At 39.3% G+C, this 16,207-nt stretch overlaps 2 long non-coding RNA genes across 5 annotated transcripts in view; one reads left to right on the forward strand and one right to left on the reverse strand.

The window, feature by feature from the left end:
• The window catches only part of LOC137638257 (uncharacterized), a 346,783-nt gene that overhangs the window by 45,330 nt on the left and 285,246 nt on the right, over window positions 1-16,207 (forward strand). The gene's annotated exons all lie outside the window — the stretch shown is intronic.
• Window positions 13,296-16,207, reverse strand: part of LOC137638255 (uncharacterized) — a 31,904-nt gene continuing 28,992 nt past the window's right edge. For all 4 annotated transcript variants that reach the window (XR_011043966.1, XR_011043963.1, XR_011043964.1 and 1 more), the window contains one exon: window positions 13,296-15,495. This is a non-coding gene — a long non-coding RNA (uncharacterized lncRNA). The remainder of the gene's footprint in view (window positions 15,496-16,207) is intronic.

The raw sequence follows: 16,207 nt of genomic DNA on the forward strand, positions 1-16,207 counted from the left end.
ACTAGAGCCATTCTTGGTCAAATCGTGAGAGTAATGCGTGACAATTGTAAGTTTTCTTTAAATGGAGAGAATTTAAAGCTATCAGTAAATGGGGCACCATGAATTTGATGTAATGTCATTGACTTGAGTGTTTGTATTTAATTTATATAGCTAAACTGATTACACTGAAACCTGTCTCATGTTGGGCATCCAAACTTCTACAATAAAAGTCTTTAAAAAGATTTATTGTTCATATTCACTTATACTGTACCTAAAATTTTATGTCTCTACCTCCAAGATTTAATAAGAGGCTTTTGAAGTAACAACTAATGAAAATACCAAGGCCATTGTTATCATGACTTTAATCAGGAAAAAAAACCTAGATAGATATTTGAATTAATAAGTAGACTGATCCAAAATGAATTACCGAAATATAGTTTGCCCATCTTGACTTTGTACTTCATATTCATAAAACACTAGCACTGCTGCTCTGCCTCCTCTCCCCCATGGGGGGTGAACAAAATCTGTACGTGGGGAATCAATAACGGTCCACATGGACGAGTGGGTAGTTAAGAGTGGAGACTTCATGAACCTACTAGCCCATTTTTTGTGGGGAATAAGGCATTTGCTGATACTTGAAGGGGCAGGGGGCCGTTTAGGGAGAATACTCTGCCTAATGAGCTTTAATATAAGAATACAGATTACTGTTTATTTTTTTCATTTTTATTTTACATCAGGTTTTCTTATTATATACCAGGTTAACTAAATTAAAAAGTGCAATACCTTTTATAAGCATTTTATTTCGAAATGCATAAGTTACAAGTGTTTAAACATGGTATGAATATCTTACAGTATAAGGTAAAATATCTCTTCATTGTCATACAATACTAGATATAAATAATTGAATCCGTTAGACACTAGATATAAATAATTGAATCCATTATATATAGCATATTCTAATATAGGAAACTAACTGCTTTTATCTCTCACATTGCCATATTTAAACAGTGCAGAAAACTTTTCAATATAAAATTACCTGCTACTTGCTAAGGTCCAAAGCATAAGAATAACTAGTATAGACAAAAATGCTTGTTAGATACAAGAGCTAGGGTTTTGAATGAATATCTATGGCTAAAGAGACAGCACTGCTAATATCCAAGTCAAGGTAGATGGCCCAACATTTAGACACCAGTCGTCAGTAATATGCACATTACTAACTTGCAGTTACTGTATATTGGAGGTTCATTATAGTCAAGAGCTGAAAAGGATTTTATTTTCTGAAAAGTACAAGATATTTGAATAGCTAATTAGTCACCTTTATCCATAACGGAAATGAAATGCCTAAGTTGAGTAATTCCTGGAGTTTAGCCAGGTGGTGGTTATTTCTCAAGATACCCCCATCAAAAATGGTAAAGCCTAAGTTTGCTAATCTCCATAATAGCAATAGATAGGTCAGACAAGGACATTTATAAGATGTCAAACAAGAAGAAAAGGCAGAGAATTTAAAGCTATTGTTTGTTATCAAGGATAGAGATTGATATATACTGTATTGCATTAGGATGACATTAAGAGAAATATTTTGAACTATTGAATACTGAAAATGAGAGGATGGTTAGGAGAGGCACAAAGGGTGGAGGCGCCCAGTGATGGAAATACGGAATACAGAAATAAAGCAGGCATTGAGTAATATGTAAAATAGAAAAGCACTGGGCCCATCAGTTTCAAACTAAAATGGTCAAGATCCTTGATAAAGAAAAGGAAAGAATGGATGTAGAATTAAGAGCAACATGAATGAAATAATGTAAATACTAAGTGTCTAATGGTGTATATATATTTATGCAGAAAGGTGATGGCATGGAATGTTAATAACTACAAGGGAATTAAACTACCGATATGGTGTAAAGGTTTTGAGAATACTAGATGTGATTGTAAGGACTGGGAAACACCACTATGGACTCATGAGAGGGAAACAATAGGATCTTTTGTAGATCTGTAGAAGGCGTATGATTGAATACAAAGAGAAGTGATGTTTTGGTGCTTGTGGTAGAGTGGAAGAGGAAAGTCCCAGACAAGTTGGTTAGAATGGTAAAGATGACATATTAAAGAAAGACAAAATTGCTGTTGGGGAAAAAAACCTTTGAAGTTAGTGTTGGATTAAAGCAGGGGTCAACATTAAGCATGTTTTTATTAGTAGTAGTTATGGATGTGTTAAGCCGTAGGGAAGGTAGGGACAGGGTAGCTATGCATTAAAGCAGAGGTTCTGTTATAAAACAGGTGGAACAAGTCAGATACTGAGGATCTATTATGTCAGGAGGGAAGACTTGCAGTGGAGGTTGAGAATAGAATAAAAGCAGCTTGGGGAAGTGGAGGGATGCATGACAAGAAAATGCCAATCAAGCTAAAATTCAAGATCTATAACACAGGAATATGACCAGTGTTAATATATGGATCAGAAATATAGGCTCTACGACAAAATGAGGAAGCAAAGCTTGAGAGAACAAAGATGAGTATGCTGAGGTGGATTATGGGTATATCACAGCTCAAAAGATTGGAAAACGATGAAATAAGACAATGACGGGCATAAGATTACCAAGGTGTCAAGGGTCACGACAGATATGGTGTGGGCGCATGTTGAGGGCGGCTTCAGAGAAACTGGTTAGGGGAAGAAGATTGAGAGGGGGTAATGCAGTGAATTAGATGGTGAGATTAGGTGAAGGATAATATGGAGAGAAGAGGATGCCTTTGCTATTGAGCATTGGAGAGTACAACAGGCAACCAACCCTTGGATATAGGGATAACAGTGGGAAGGAAGAAGGAAAGAGTGTCTTACAGGTATTTATAAGAGGTCAGCTGAAAAATAAAACTCTGTAAACTATTCCCAGAAATGCCTCAGGCATGAAAAGTCTGAATTGCTACCATTAGTATCACTATTACTAGCAATGTAAGCCTGTGTAAAATTAAATCAGGCTTTTCAAGTTGATAGTTTACTGAACCAAGGCTATTCTGAGTAAATCTCTCGTAAGACTAGCCTCACCTTTGTTTTGAGAAGTTAATATCTTAAGCTTCACCTTTTCTTAAGGGGGATATTGAGAAATTACCTCCCCTAGCAAAAAAACTACAGATTGCTCAAGTGAATAATATAATTTGTTATGGTTGTAGTCATCGACTGTAATTAGCCATCAAAACATTAACTCTATATCATGGACAAATCTTTCACAGCTCTGAATATAATGAACCTAGATTATAACGTAAGTAGTTCAAAGTGCCCATATTACTAACCAATGACATCCAAGTGCTGGGCCATCTACCTTTACTACTTTAACTATATGTAGTTATACCATTAGCACATCATCATTCATGACCCTTGCTCTTGTATCTTCCAGCATTTTCATCAACATAAATTTTTCTTATGCAATTGACATTACAGCTTAGCGGCTACTATTTACAACAAAATATTTGAAATCATTCTAACCAATGTACAGTTCAAGTTATACAAGCATTTCATATCTCAATTAAGATCTAATGATTAATATTTGTATCAAATAATATTGTAAATGACAAAACAGTATTTTATTGTAAATAAAAAGTAACCGGTTTTAAGCATCTTATATCTGCTTTGCCGTCTGAATGGGAAAAAATCCTTAATTACCATTTTCAGTTTGCTTTCTATTCATATAAAAATATTTTTTATTGGATTTGCAAAGCAATTTAACCTATAGAACCAGTTTGATAGGTTCAAGATGCATTCTACTCTCTACTACAATTGAAAACTTCCACCACAACACTACCTTCCCATATCTTTAAATATTATTTTGAAGGGATTAAATAGTATTGGTAACCAAAATTTACCAAATTGTTATAAGAAACACACAAATTGCATCTTTTGTATAGAGAATATGCAAAGCTTTAAACCACAAAAATAAGCAAAGCTTAAAACCATTAGTCAAGAGATTTTACCCTTTTAACAAAAAATTTTTTTTCACTCTAATTTTTTCAAACAAATGTCTATTCATTGGATTGAAAAAATAACAGGATCTGCTACTGCAAACAAGCATGTAAAATGTATGTGACAAGAATAATCAAAATGATTGATATTTTGGGGAAATGATTAATTTAAAAAAAAAAATTACTAAAGGATATTTGAAATTAATCTTACATGCAAGCACCTTAGGAGAAAGTTTTCAAATATTTCAAACTGATTTTGAAAATTAAATTTTCACTGTGAATATAACCTTAAATCCAATGAGTGAACCTTAATTCCAATGTGTGTGTGTGTGTAGAAAGAAAGAAAGAAAGAAAGAAAGAGAGAGAGAGAGAGAGAGAGAGAGAGAGAGAGAGAGAGAGAGAGAGAGAGAGAGAGAGAGAGAGAGAGATTTTGTCAGCCTTCTAATCATCTAATTATTCTATTCATGACTTTACAAAAGCTAAGTCAGAACACTTGGTTCTCCCTCTAACTAAAATAGGGAAAAATTTTATCTTCAAGGGGAGTTTTAAAAAAATTTCAATTAAGCAAGAGGGATGGTTATACCATGATTATTTTGAAACATACAAGGACACCTCATAAATTAGTATTTGTTTTATGTCTAAAAAGATTATTGTTTGATAACTCCTGTATTATAATCCTGCGAGACATCAAAGAGGTTAAGCTGGGGGGAGAGTGACTGCTCCCCACACACTAGTTTTGGGGTGATTGAATGTGCATGAAAGTAGTACGATAGAGTAAAAGATGAGAGTATAGAAGTATGTTTAGGAATAGAAGGGATATATTAGCTTTGTGCGAGACAAAGATAAAAGGGACAGGTGAAGTGATGTTAGGTGAAATGTCTGGTAGAGTGTCTGGGATTGAAAGGTGAAGAGCAAGAAAAGGTGTGTGCATGGATGACAGATAAGGTAGTGGAATGGAAGGACATATCATCTGGGTTAATGTGGGTAAGGGTTAGGTTGGGTAGGGGATGTTAGGCTTTTGTCAAAGCGTATGAACCAGGTTGTGAGAAAAGTGAAGAGCGGAAAGAGTTCTGGAATGAATTAACTAGGTGTGTAGAAGGACTGGGTAGAAGAAATTATGTAGTTGTCATGGGTGACTTAAATGCTAGAGTGAGCGCTGTTGAGGTAGAAGGTGTCATTGGGAAGTAAGGCGTACCAGGTGAAAATGAGTGGTGAGAGACTGGTAGATGTGTGTTGAGGAAGAGATGGTGATAAGTTCTAGCTTTTTCAAAAAGAAAGAAAAATGTTATTTTGATAATAAAATAAATTTTTGAATATACTTACCCGGTGATTATAATAGCTGCAACTCTGTTGCTCGACAGAAAAACTCTACGTAAAAATTCGCCAGCGATCGCTACACAGGTAGGGGGTGTACTCAACAGCGCCATCTGTCGTTCAGATACCCAGTACTCATTGTAAACAAAGAACTCAATTTTCTCCTCGGTCCACTGTCTCTCTATTGGGGAGGAAGGGAGGGTCCTTTAATTTATAATCACCGGGTAAGTATATTCAAAAATTTATTTTATTATCAAAATAACATTTTTCAATATTTAACTTAGCCGGTGATTATAATAGCTGATTCACACCCAGGGGGGTGGGTAGAGACCAGCAAAATATGTTTACATCATATGAGCTAAGAATTTTTATTTCATTTTAGAAGTTATCAAAATAACTAAACAAAATAAATAGGTACCTGGTAAGGAAGTCGACTTGAACAATTACTCTGCCTTTTAAGTACGTCTTCCTTACGGAGCCTCGCGATCCTCTTAAGATGCTGAGCGACCCCTAGGAGCTGAAGTATCAAGGGTTGCAACCCATACAACAGGACCTCATCAAAACCTCTAATCTAGGCGCTTCTCAAGAAATGACTTTGACCACCCGCCAAATCAACTAGGATGCGAAAGGCTTCTTAGCCTTCCGGACAACCCAAAAACAACAATAAAAACATTTCAAGAGAAAGATTAAAAAGGTTATGGAATTAGGGAATTGTAGTGGTTAAGCCCTCACCCACTACTGCACTCGCTGCTACGAATGGTCCCAGAGTGTAGCAGTTCTCGTAAAGAGACTGGACATCCTTAAGATAAAAAGACGCGAACACTGACTTGCTTTTCCAATAGGTTGCGTCGATTATACTTCGCAGAGATCTATTTTGTTTAAAGGCCACGGAAGTTGCGACAGCTCTAACTTCGTGTGTCCTTACCTTCAGCAAAGCTTGGTCTTCCTCACTCAGATGGGAATGAGCTTCTCGTATTAACAGTCTGATAAAATAGGATAAAGCATTCTTTGACATAGGCAAAGATGGTTTCTTAACTGAACACCATAAAGCTTCAGACGGGACTCGTAAAGGTTTAGTTCGTTTTAAATAGAACTTAAGAGCTCTTACAGGGCATAAGACTCTTTCTAGTTCATTTCCAACCATACGATAAGCTTGGAATATCGAACGATTTTGGCCAAGGTCGAGAAGGCAGCTCGTTTTTGGCTAGAAAACCAAGTTGTAGAGAACATGTAGCCGTTTCAGATGAGAATCCGATGTTCTTGCTGAAGGCATGAATCTCACTGACTCTTTTAGCTGTGGCTAAGCATACCGTAAAAGTGTCTTTAAGGTGAGATCTTTCAGGGAGGCTGATTGTAGCGGCTCGAACCTGTCTGACATAAGGAATCTTAGTACCACGTCTAAATTCTAACCAGGTGTAACCAAACGACGCTCCTTCGTGGTCTCAAAAGACTTAAGGAGGTCCTGTAGATCTTTATTGTTGGAAAGATCTAAGCCTCTGTGACGGAAGACTGATGCCAACATGCTTCTGTAACCCTTGATAGTGGGAGCTGAAAGAGATCGTTCTCTCCTCAGATATAAGAGGAAGTCAGCTCTTTGAGTTACAGAGGTACTGGTCGAGGATACGGATACTGACTTGCACCAGTTTCGGAAGATTTCCCACTTCGATTGGTAGACTCTAAGGGTGGATGTTCTCCTTGCTCTAGCAATCGCTCTGGCTGCCTCCTTCGAAAAGCCTCTAGCTCTCGAGAGTCTTTCGATAGTCTGAAGGCAGTCAGACGAAGAGCGTGGAGGCCTTGGTGTACCTTCTTTACGTGTGGCTGACGTAGAAGGTCCACCCTTAGGGGAAGTGTTCTGGGAACGTCTACTAGCCATCGAAGTACCTCGGTGAACCATTCTCTCGCGGGCCAGAGGGGAGCAACTAGCGTCAACCTTGTCCCTTAGTGAGAGGCGAACTTCTGCAGTACCTTGTTGACAATCTTGAACGGAGGGAATGCATATAGATCTAGATGTGACCAATCTAGGAGAAAGGCATCTATATGAACTGCTGCTGGGACCGGGATTGGTGAGCAAAATATTGGGAGCCTCTAGGTCATCGAGGTTGCGAAGAGATCTATGGTTGGCTGGCCCCAGGTGGCCCAAAGTCTCTTGCATACATCCTTGTGGAGGGTCCATTCTGTTGGAATTATTTGTCCCTTCCGACTGAGACAATCTGCCATGACATTCAAGTTGCCTTGGATGAACCTCGTTACTAGTGATAAGTTTAGACCTTTTGACCAGGCGAGGAGGTCCCTTGCGATCTCGTACAACGTCAGAGAGTAGGTCCCTCCTTGCTTGGAGATGTACGCCAAAGCCGTGGTGTTGTCCGAGTTCACCTCCACCACTTTGCCTTGAAGGAGAGACCTGAAGCTTTTCCAGGCCAGACGTACTGCCAGTAGCTCCTTGCAGTTGAAATGCATTGTCCTTTGACTCGAGTTCCATATTCCCGAGCATTCCCGACCTTCTAATGTCGCACCCCAGCCTACGTCCGATGCGTCCGAGATGAGAACGTGGTTGGGAGTCTGAACAGCCAGGGGAAGACCCTCTTAGGTTGATATTGTCCTTTCACCAAGTCAGACAAGACTTTATCTTTTCGGAAACCGGGATCGAGACCGCTTCTAGCGTTTTGTCCTTTTTCCAGTGAAAAGCTAGATGGTATTGAACAGGACGGAGGTGTAGTCTTCCTAGTGACACAAATTGATCCACGGATGACAGTGTCCCTACCAGACTCATCCACAGCCTGACTGAGCAGCGTTCCTTCTTCAGCATCTTCTGGATGGATGGCAGGGCTGGGGGCTGATCGTCTTGTTGTTCAGCAACGTCCTCATCAGAGGGTTCCTCATCCGAAACTGATGAGGAAACGGCAACAGAGTGGGTAACGTCTGGCTCGCTGAATCCGGTCGCACTGGTGGATGCGTGACGGAGCCGGACGCAATATCATGGAACTGCTGCACAGTCTGTGAACTGTCAACAACCATGGATGCGCGAGGAAGCACAGCGTCAACCCGAGACTGTCTAGACCGTCTGGGTTGTGCAGTCAACACCCTACCGGGTTGCTGACGTTGACGCACTGCGTCAAAACAAGTCACCTCTGCTGGTTGTTGAACGTCCTGAACGTCAACAACCACCTCCGAGCGTCGCTTAACGTCAGCGTGCGGCTGGCAACCCACACTGGGTCGCATCGGTGGAGGAACCACCTCAACTGGCAGACGCGAGTAGGTTACCTCAGCGTCAACAGGGCGCATAACCGACCGGTTGGAAGGTTGTTGGCCAGAAGGTTCTTCTCCGCATTTAAGTCCTCTATCAAGGACGCAAGCTTGGACTGCATGTCTTGCAGCAAAGCCCATTTAGGGTCTACGGGAGCAGGTGTGGCAACAGACGGGGTTAGCGACTGAGGCGGAACCGTTTACCATCCCTGAAAGCCTTGTTATGCGTGACATAATAGTACAGCAAAACTTCAAAGGCTCGACAACAGCTGTGAAGTTGACCTGTAAACAACTTGGAGCGTCTCCTGGCTAGGCACCAGGGAGAGTCTACCAGAATTGAGAAGTCTATCTGGGCAGAGGCATGAACTCCCAAGCCGAGAACTTCTCTCGTGTCATATCAGACTCTCGCTCTATAAACCAGTTTAAAAGAAGGGAAAGCAAAGGCTGTATCCCCCAAACTCCTCCTGGTGAAAAACCAGTCGCCTAGCCAACGTAACGCTCTCTAGGAGAGCGAGAGAGCACTAGCTTAAAAACAACGGCTTCGAAGTAGCTAGGCCTAGTGTAAGCTCTGACGTTTAGGCGAACGAGGAGCAGCAGTTACAAAAAGATCCGGACGAAGATCCTTAAAAAAAATCATCATGATTTAATTAAAGTCCATAGGAGGCTAAGCAGCTTTAGGCTCCTCTCCATCTGACAAGAGTCCTCAAGGGAATATCAGTAGGAGGGAGAACAGCAACTTCCTCATCTACAGGAACCTTGTCCGATAAAAGCTGAGTCTCTCACTGGTGCATTAGTAGCGGACCAGAACGCAACGTCATGTAACTGCTTGACAGTCTGTGAACTGTCAACAACTGAACTGTCAACCACAACAGGTGCGTGAGGACGCACAGCGTCCACTCGAGACTGCTTTGACTGCCTAGACTGAGCAGTCAAAACAACTCTAGAATGCGGAGGTTGACGCACAGCGTCAAAACAAGTCAACTCCGATTGTTAGTGAACGTCTTGAACGTCAACAGGAGCATCAGCCAGTGGCCTAACGTCCAAATGCGGCTGAAAAACCACACGAGACCGCATCGAGTGTGCTTCTAAACAACCTGACTGACGTGACTAAGCTACGCCAACGTCAACAGTAAGCACAAAGGAACGTTAGGTTGGCTGAAAGCCAGGATATCGATGAGATAAACGGCTAGACTCAACGGACTAATCGGCAGAATAGTCTTCCATAAGGGAGGCAAGCATATACTGCATGTTTTGCCATACAACCCCTTAAGGATCAACGGAAATGGTTGTGGTAATAGACGAGGGTAACGTCTGTGACCGCAACACTTTGCCAACAAAAAAAAGACTCTCGGAGTCTGTGTTACGCTTTTGTTAGGCGGCGAGCAGTTATCCGATGACTGCATAGGGTCAGAGCTGTCCTAATGGCTGTAACCAGGACGCTGGACCTGTCCTGAAAGGACTGACTTTCGCTTAAGGGCTTCGAAACCTTGTGACAGGTTTCTTATGCGAAAAGCCTACGGATGGCGAGGAGAAACAACGTCTCTCTCGTCTTATGGTAGGGGAGATCTTGGTAAGATACACCCGATACCATAGAGGGAAAACGTCTGTTCGTTGGTCAAGGCCTCTCGAACCCATAAGTCGTTTGACATTACTTCTCCCCTGGGCTTGGGAGCTTGTAAGAGGTCCCGGACTAGGTGAACGACAGGCACGAACAGACGAACCCTCGGACGCAACACTGTAACACTTTGCGCATATCACTTTATCACTCCGATTTTCTGTTTTGCACTAATTTCTACCTGAAACACGCAATTCTACCCTTCATTAAAAGGTAGTAATTGCGAAATTAGTCGTATAATGCAAGCTCATAATACCAGCAAAAAACAGAAAACATATTTTAAGATAAAAAGAAAATTCAGTGGCTGGGAAAGAGACTAAACACTAGTTCATATAACTACGTTTTCAATCTCTCACCGCACATAGCCTGGGGACAAGAATAAAAACCTAAAAACGTTTTATCCTTCCTCCCCGTACAGCGACTAGGGACGTGAGTAACACGAGAACAACGTTACCCGCTTGAACGGAACGTTTTCTCTCCTCTCTCTCCCTCTCTTTCTCTCTTGATTTCGCACCTAAGAGAAGAGCCCAATTATATATCGTCAAAAAAACATGTTATTTGAATTAAATAAAAAGTTCCTTTAAATTAGAATTTAAAACATTTAAGCTAAGAAAGAATGAACAAAACGTCAGAATCGATTTACTCTTACTGCAAAGTGAAACCGTGATACACTCTCTCTCTATCGTAACGATAGAGCGCATGTTGAACGTCCTGAACGTCAACAACTGCGTAGCATAAAAAACTAAACGTTAGTTCATCTTTGAAAACAGTACAAAGACTATCAAAGAAAATTTTCATAAAATATTACATTTAAAAAGTTTTAAAACCTTAGCTCTTTAAAAGCTAAAGACGATATAAAGGGCTCAACGTTGATTAACTTCGGTTTCCAAGTTAGGACCGCCTACTCTCAGGCTCTGCCTTTTTAAGTACGTTATATAAACAAAGCATTAAAATTTATTTTTATATGTTTATAAAAAATGGAAAGTTAATCGAAGAGGCCTAATAAAGGCGGAGATATATAAAATATAGAGGAAAATCTATAACGTGATAAGATAATAACTAAAAGCCTAAACACACTTCCGTCTAAGGGAAGGGTCGGCCATTTAAAAGTGAATGAAAGTCCATACTCTCTTTGTCACCATAATTAAATCTATTCAAAACGAGTTCAAGTTTTAAGATGAAGATAAAACACCTGCATAGCGAAAGCTCAAAACTAGAATAGTGTACTTCACCAAATAGTTGTGAAAACAAATCCAGTTAGCAACAGCGAATTAGTAGGTCTTGCCAGTAGCCCGACAGAGAGAAAATTGAGTTCTTTGTTTACAATGAGTACTGGGTATCTGAACGACAGATGGCGCTGTTGAGTACACCCCCTACCTGTGTAGCGATCGCTGGCGAATTTTTACGTAGAGTTTTTCTGTCGAGCAACAGAGTTGCAGCTATTATAATCACCGGCTAAGTTAAATATTGAAAAACAAGTATACATGGGTAAGAGTGGCAAATGAAAGTGCTAGAAAGGGTGTTAATAGATTGTGTGTTAACTAAAAGAATGTTTGGAAGACTGAAAGACGTGCACGTGTTTAGGGGTATGGCTAACGGTATGTCTGGTAATTTTTTGGTGGAAGGAAAATTAGTTGTAGCAAAAGTGGGGGAATAGAGTAGGTGAATGTAAAAGGGAGCTAGTGAGGGTTGAAGAGCTAATAAAACCGGGGGTAAAAAGTAAATATCAAGGTTGAAAATGGCATATGACGAAGTGAAAGTAAGAGAAACTGGTAATTTAGAGGAGTGGAAGTTAGTTAAAGAAAATTTTTTTGGGATTGCTAGTGATGTGTGTGGCAAGACGTTTGTTGAAGGCTCCATGAGGAAGGGCAGTGAATGGTTGAATGAAGGAGTGAAGGTAAAAGTGGAAGAGAAACAGAGGGCTTTTGAAGAACGGCTGCAGAGTAAGTGTAGAGAAGTATGAAAGATATAGAAAGAAAAATGTGGAAGTAAAGCGCAAGGTAAGTGAGGCAAAGAGGGCAGCTGACCTGAGGTGGGGTCAGGGATTGGGTCATTCATATGAAGAGAATAAGAAGTTTTGGAAAAAAGTCAAGAGTAAGGAAGGCTGGTTCAAGAATTGAAGAGACAGTGAAAGATGGAAATGGAAGGTTGTTAAAGGAGAGGAGGCAAGGAAAACCGTGGGCGGAATATTTTTAAAGTTTACTGAATGTTGAGGATAATAGGGAGGCAGATATAATCTCTGTTGCAGGTGTTGAGGTGCCGGTGATGGGAGATTAGAAAGAGAGAGATTACAAGAGGAAGTAAGGAGAGCACTACAGTAGATGAAACAAGAGTAGGAAAAGCATCTGATACGGATGGTGTGAGAGCTGAGATGTTGAAGGAAGGGGGTGTGGCTGTACTTGAATGGTTGGTGAGATTGTTTAATGTGTTTAATGGTACCAGTAGATTGGGTTTGTGCGTGCATTGTACCACTATATAAGGGTAAGGGAGATGTGCATGATTATTGTAATTCAAGGGGTATTAGTTTGTTGAGTGTGGTGGGAAAAGTGTATGGTAGAGTAATGATTAAGAGGATTAAGGATAAAACAGTATGAAATCTTAAAAGTACAGGATGGTTTTAGAAGAGGTAGGGGTTATATGAATCAGATTTTTACAGTTAAGATATGCGAGAAATATTTAGCCAAGGTAAGGTGTATGTTGCGTTTATGGATCTGGAGAAAGCGTATGATAAGAGTTGATAGGGAAGCAATGTGAAATGTGATGAGGTTATATAGTTGGTGGAAGGTTGTTGAAAGCAGTGAAAAGTTTCTACAAAGGTAGTAAAGCATGTGTTAGGAAAGGAAATGAAGTGAGCGATTGGTTTCCGGTGAGAGTGGGGCTGAGACAGGGATGTGTGATGTCGCCTTGGTTGTTTAACTTGTATGTTGATGGAGTGGTGAGAGAGGTGAATGCTCGAGTGCTTGGACGAAGATGGAAACTGGTAGACAAGAAGGACCATGAATGGGAGGTAAATCAGTTGTTGTTTGCGGATGATACTGTACTGGTTGCAGACGCGGAAGAGAAGCTTGGCCGATTAGTGACAGAATTTGGAAGGGTGTGCGAGAGAAGGAAGTTGAGAGTTAATGTGGGTAAGAGTAAGGTTATGAGACGTTCGAGAAGGGAAGGTGGTGCGAGGTTGAATGTCATGTTTAATGGATAGTTACTTGAGGAGGTGGATCAGTTTAAATACTTGGAGTCTGTTGTTGCAGCAAATGGTGAAGTGGAAGCAGGTGTACGTTAGAGTGTGAATGAAGGCTGCAAAGTGTTGGGGGAAGTTAAGGGAGTGGTAAAGAATAGAGGGTTGGGCATTAATGTAAAGAGTTCTGTATGAAAAATCGATTGTACCAACTGTGATGTATGGATCGGAGTTGTGGGAAATGAAAGTGACTGAGAGACAGAAATTGAATGTGTTTGATATGAAATGTCCAGGGAGTATGGCTGGTGTATCTCGAGTAGATAGGGTTAGGAACGAAGTAGTGAGGGTGAGAACGGGTGTAAGAAATGAGTTAGCAGCTAGAGTGGATATGAATGTGTCGAGGTGGTTTGGCCATGTTGAGAGGATGGAAAACGGCTGTCTGCTAAAGATGATGATGAATGCAAGAGTTCATGGGAGAAGCACAAGAGGAAGGCCAAGGTTTGGGTGAATGGATAGAGTGAAGGAAGCTCTGGGTGATAGGAGGATAGATGTGAGAGATGCAAGAAAGCGTGCTAGAAATAGGAATGAATGGCGAGCAATTGTGACGCAGTTCGAGTAGGCCCTGCTACTTCCTCCGGTGCCTTGGATGACCGCGGAGGTAGCAGCAGTAGGGGATTCAGTGTTATGAAGCTTTATCTGTGGTGGATAACGGGGGAGGGTCAGCTGTGGCACCCTAGCAGTACCAGCCAAACTCAGTTGAGTCCCTTGTCAGGCTGGGAGGAACGTAGAGAGGAGAAGTCCCCTTTTCCGTTTCATTTGTTAGATGTTGGCTACCCCCCAAACTGGGGGAAGTGCCTTGGTGTATGTATGTATATTTATATCAACACTTGTGTTGATTGCTAGAATACAATGATCTATTTTCCCCCAAAACCCTAAGGCAGTGTCAGAACAGCACTGGCAATATGTGGCTAATTAGAGAGCCAAACTTCATTTTGTTCAATAGCTTCTACCTTGAGCAAATCTGTTTATTCTTTCAAGAGGACATAGGCCTAGATTCAAAATTGTGTAAGATGAATTCAATGGGTTGCTATTAATTAGGTGATAGTCTCTCAAACAGATTTTAAATGGTATACATACAAAGATGAAATGATATTCGGTTAAAATAATTTGTTGTAGGTTAATTCACATGCAATTAATATACTTTAACACACTAAGTGAAAAGAATTTAAATCAATTGCTAAAAAGAATATTGTTAATTTCCCTTCAGTCACACATTTTGATAACACTTTACACAATTCTAAATACGAGATGATCTAGAAAGACCAAGAGGAAACTGAAATTTGATTTTAACAACTTGTTAATGAAAATTGAAAGCATGGGCAGCAAATTTATAAGGAAGTAGTCCTAACTCATTTACACTTGCTGGTCTTAACTGGTTGTTTATGTTCAATTTCCCCATTTTTAAAAAAATTCTACAGTAATACACAATATAAAAAACAATCCATTTAACAATATAATTCCTGCTAATTATTTTAAAAGGTAATAGTAATCCATTATCAGTCAGTATATTAGTAAAATATTAGCAAACTAATTTTCAAGCAACTGAACGAATGATTGCACTTAATATCAAATAATTAACCAATTTCAATTTGAATTTAAACAATTAAAAAAGCTCATAAATGATGAGCTGGACTTGATTTTCCAGTAAAAGTTTGGGCTTAATTCACATTTTTTAATGTAAAGATACATAAAATGAAATATAAAAAATTAAAAGTTAATAGTGTTAATAATTAAATGAGGCTTCCTGAAATAATGATACTGTGATAAACTTGAATTAATTAGGTAACATTTTTATTGTAAAAATCTAAGTTACTTTTATACTGTAACTTCACTAGTTTTACTTTTATCTTCAGTGTTGATTTCTATTGAACCTATTGGATATAAATGGAGTGACCAATGTTACATAACACACCAAAAATCGGTTAATTGAGTATTTCATGCCTACTGTAATTATTAACTCATCAAATACTCCAGAGTGTTTGATAAGCCACTTCATTGGGACTGTTTGGTGGTAATCATTGTCCTCCTTGGAAACTTTGAATTTTTCAATAGTAAATCCCTGATTATTGATTCTCTGACGATCTTCCTCGTTAGTGATTATTTGCCGTTAACTTTTCTATTTTGACCTGGAGACTAAATTTCCTTCTCTTTCGAGGATTCTAGCCTGAAAAATAAAAGATGTTAATTATACAGATGTATCAGTCTAGTTCATAATCTTACTGTGCACCTCCATAGCAGGACTATACTTTTGGTAAAAAATTCTACATGATAAACTACAATGAACATAAAATATTCTAATATAATATTTAGAAAAGTGGAAACCATGAAAATCTATACATGTCCATGACATTTACAATAGCAAATATTACAACTGACAGCGTTTCTTTTGAAGTGGAAATGTTTTATCTCCAATATCCTAAGAAGGAAATACTTCACTACAATGACCTAATAACTTCCTTCTGGTAATCAACTGATTAACGTGAGCTCTATAAATCGTCAATTAATCCCAACAATTTTCTTCAAGAGATACTCATACCTGGTCAAACACTCAAAAAATTTTATATAAAAACTTATGTATAAATTATGAACAAAAATAGGATTTATTGACATTGTTTAGCATACATGAGTATAATGCTATGCAAATTTTTAAATAATGTAGTGTTTTCACTCAAAAAAAAAAAAATAAATAAATAAAAATATAAAAAAAAGACCTGCAACTTTCCACATTTTTCAATTTTTTTGCATCATTCTTGTAACAGAAATGACATGCTAAATTTCCTTCATATATTATATGGATCCTCCTTAAAGTAACTTTAGCCATCCTATTTACTTTAAGGAAATTTTCTGGTTAACCTTCAATCATATGAACCAGTTTC

The sequence above is a fragment of the Palaemon carinicauda genome, chromosome 3 (genome assembly GCF_036898095.1).
Source record: "Palaemon carinicauda isolate YSFRI2023 chromosome 3, ASM3689809v2, whole genome shotgun sequence".
Taxonomy (NCBI): Eukaryota; Metazoa; Arthropoda; class Malacostraca; order Decapoda; family Palaemonidae; genus Palaemon; species Palaemon carinicauda.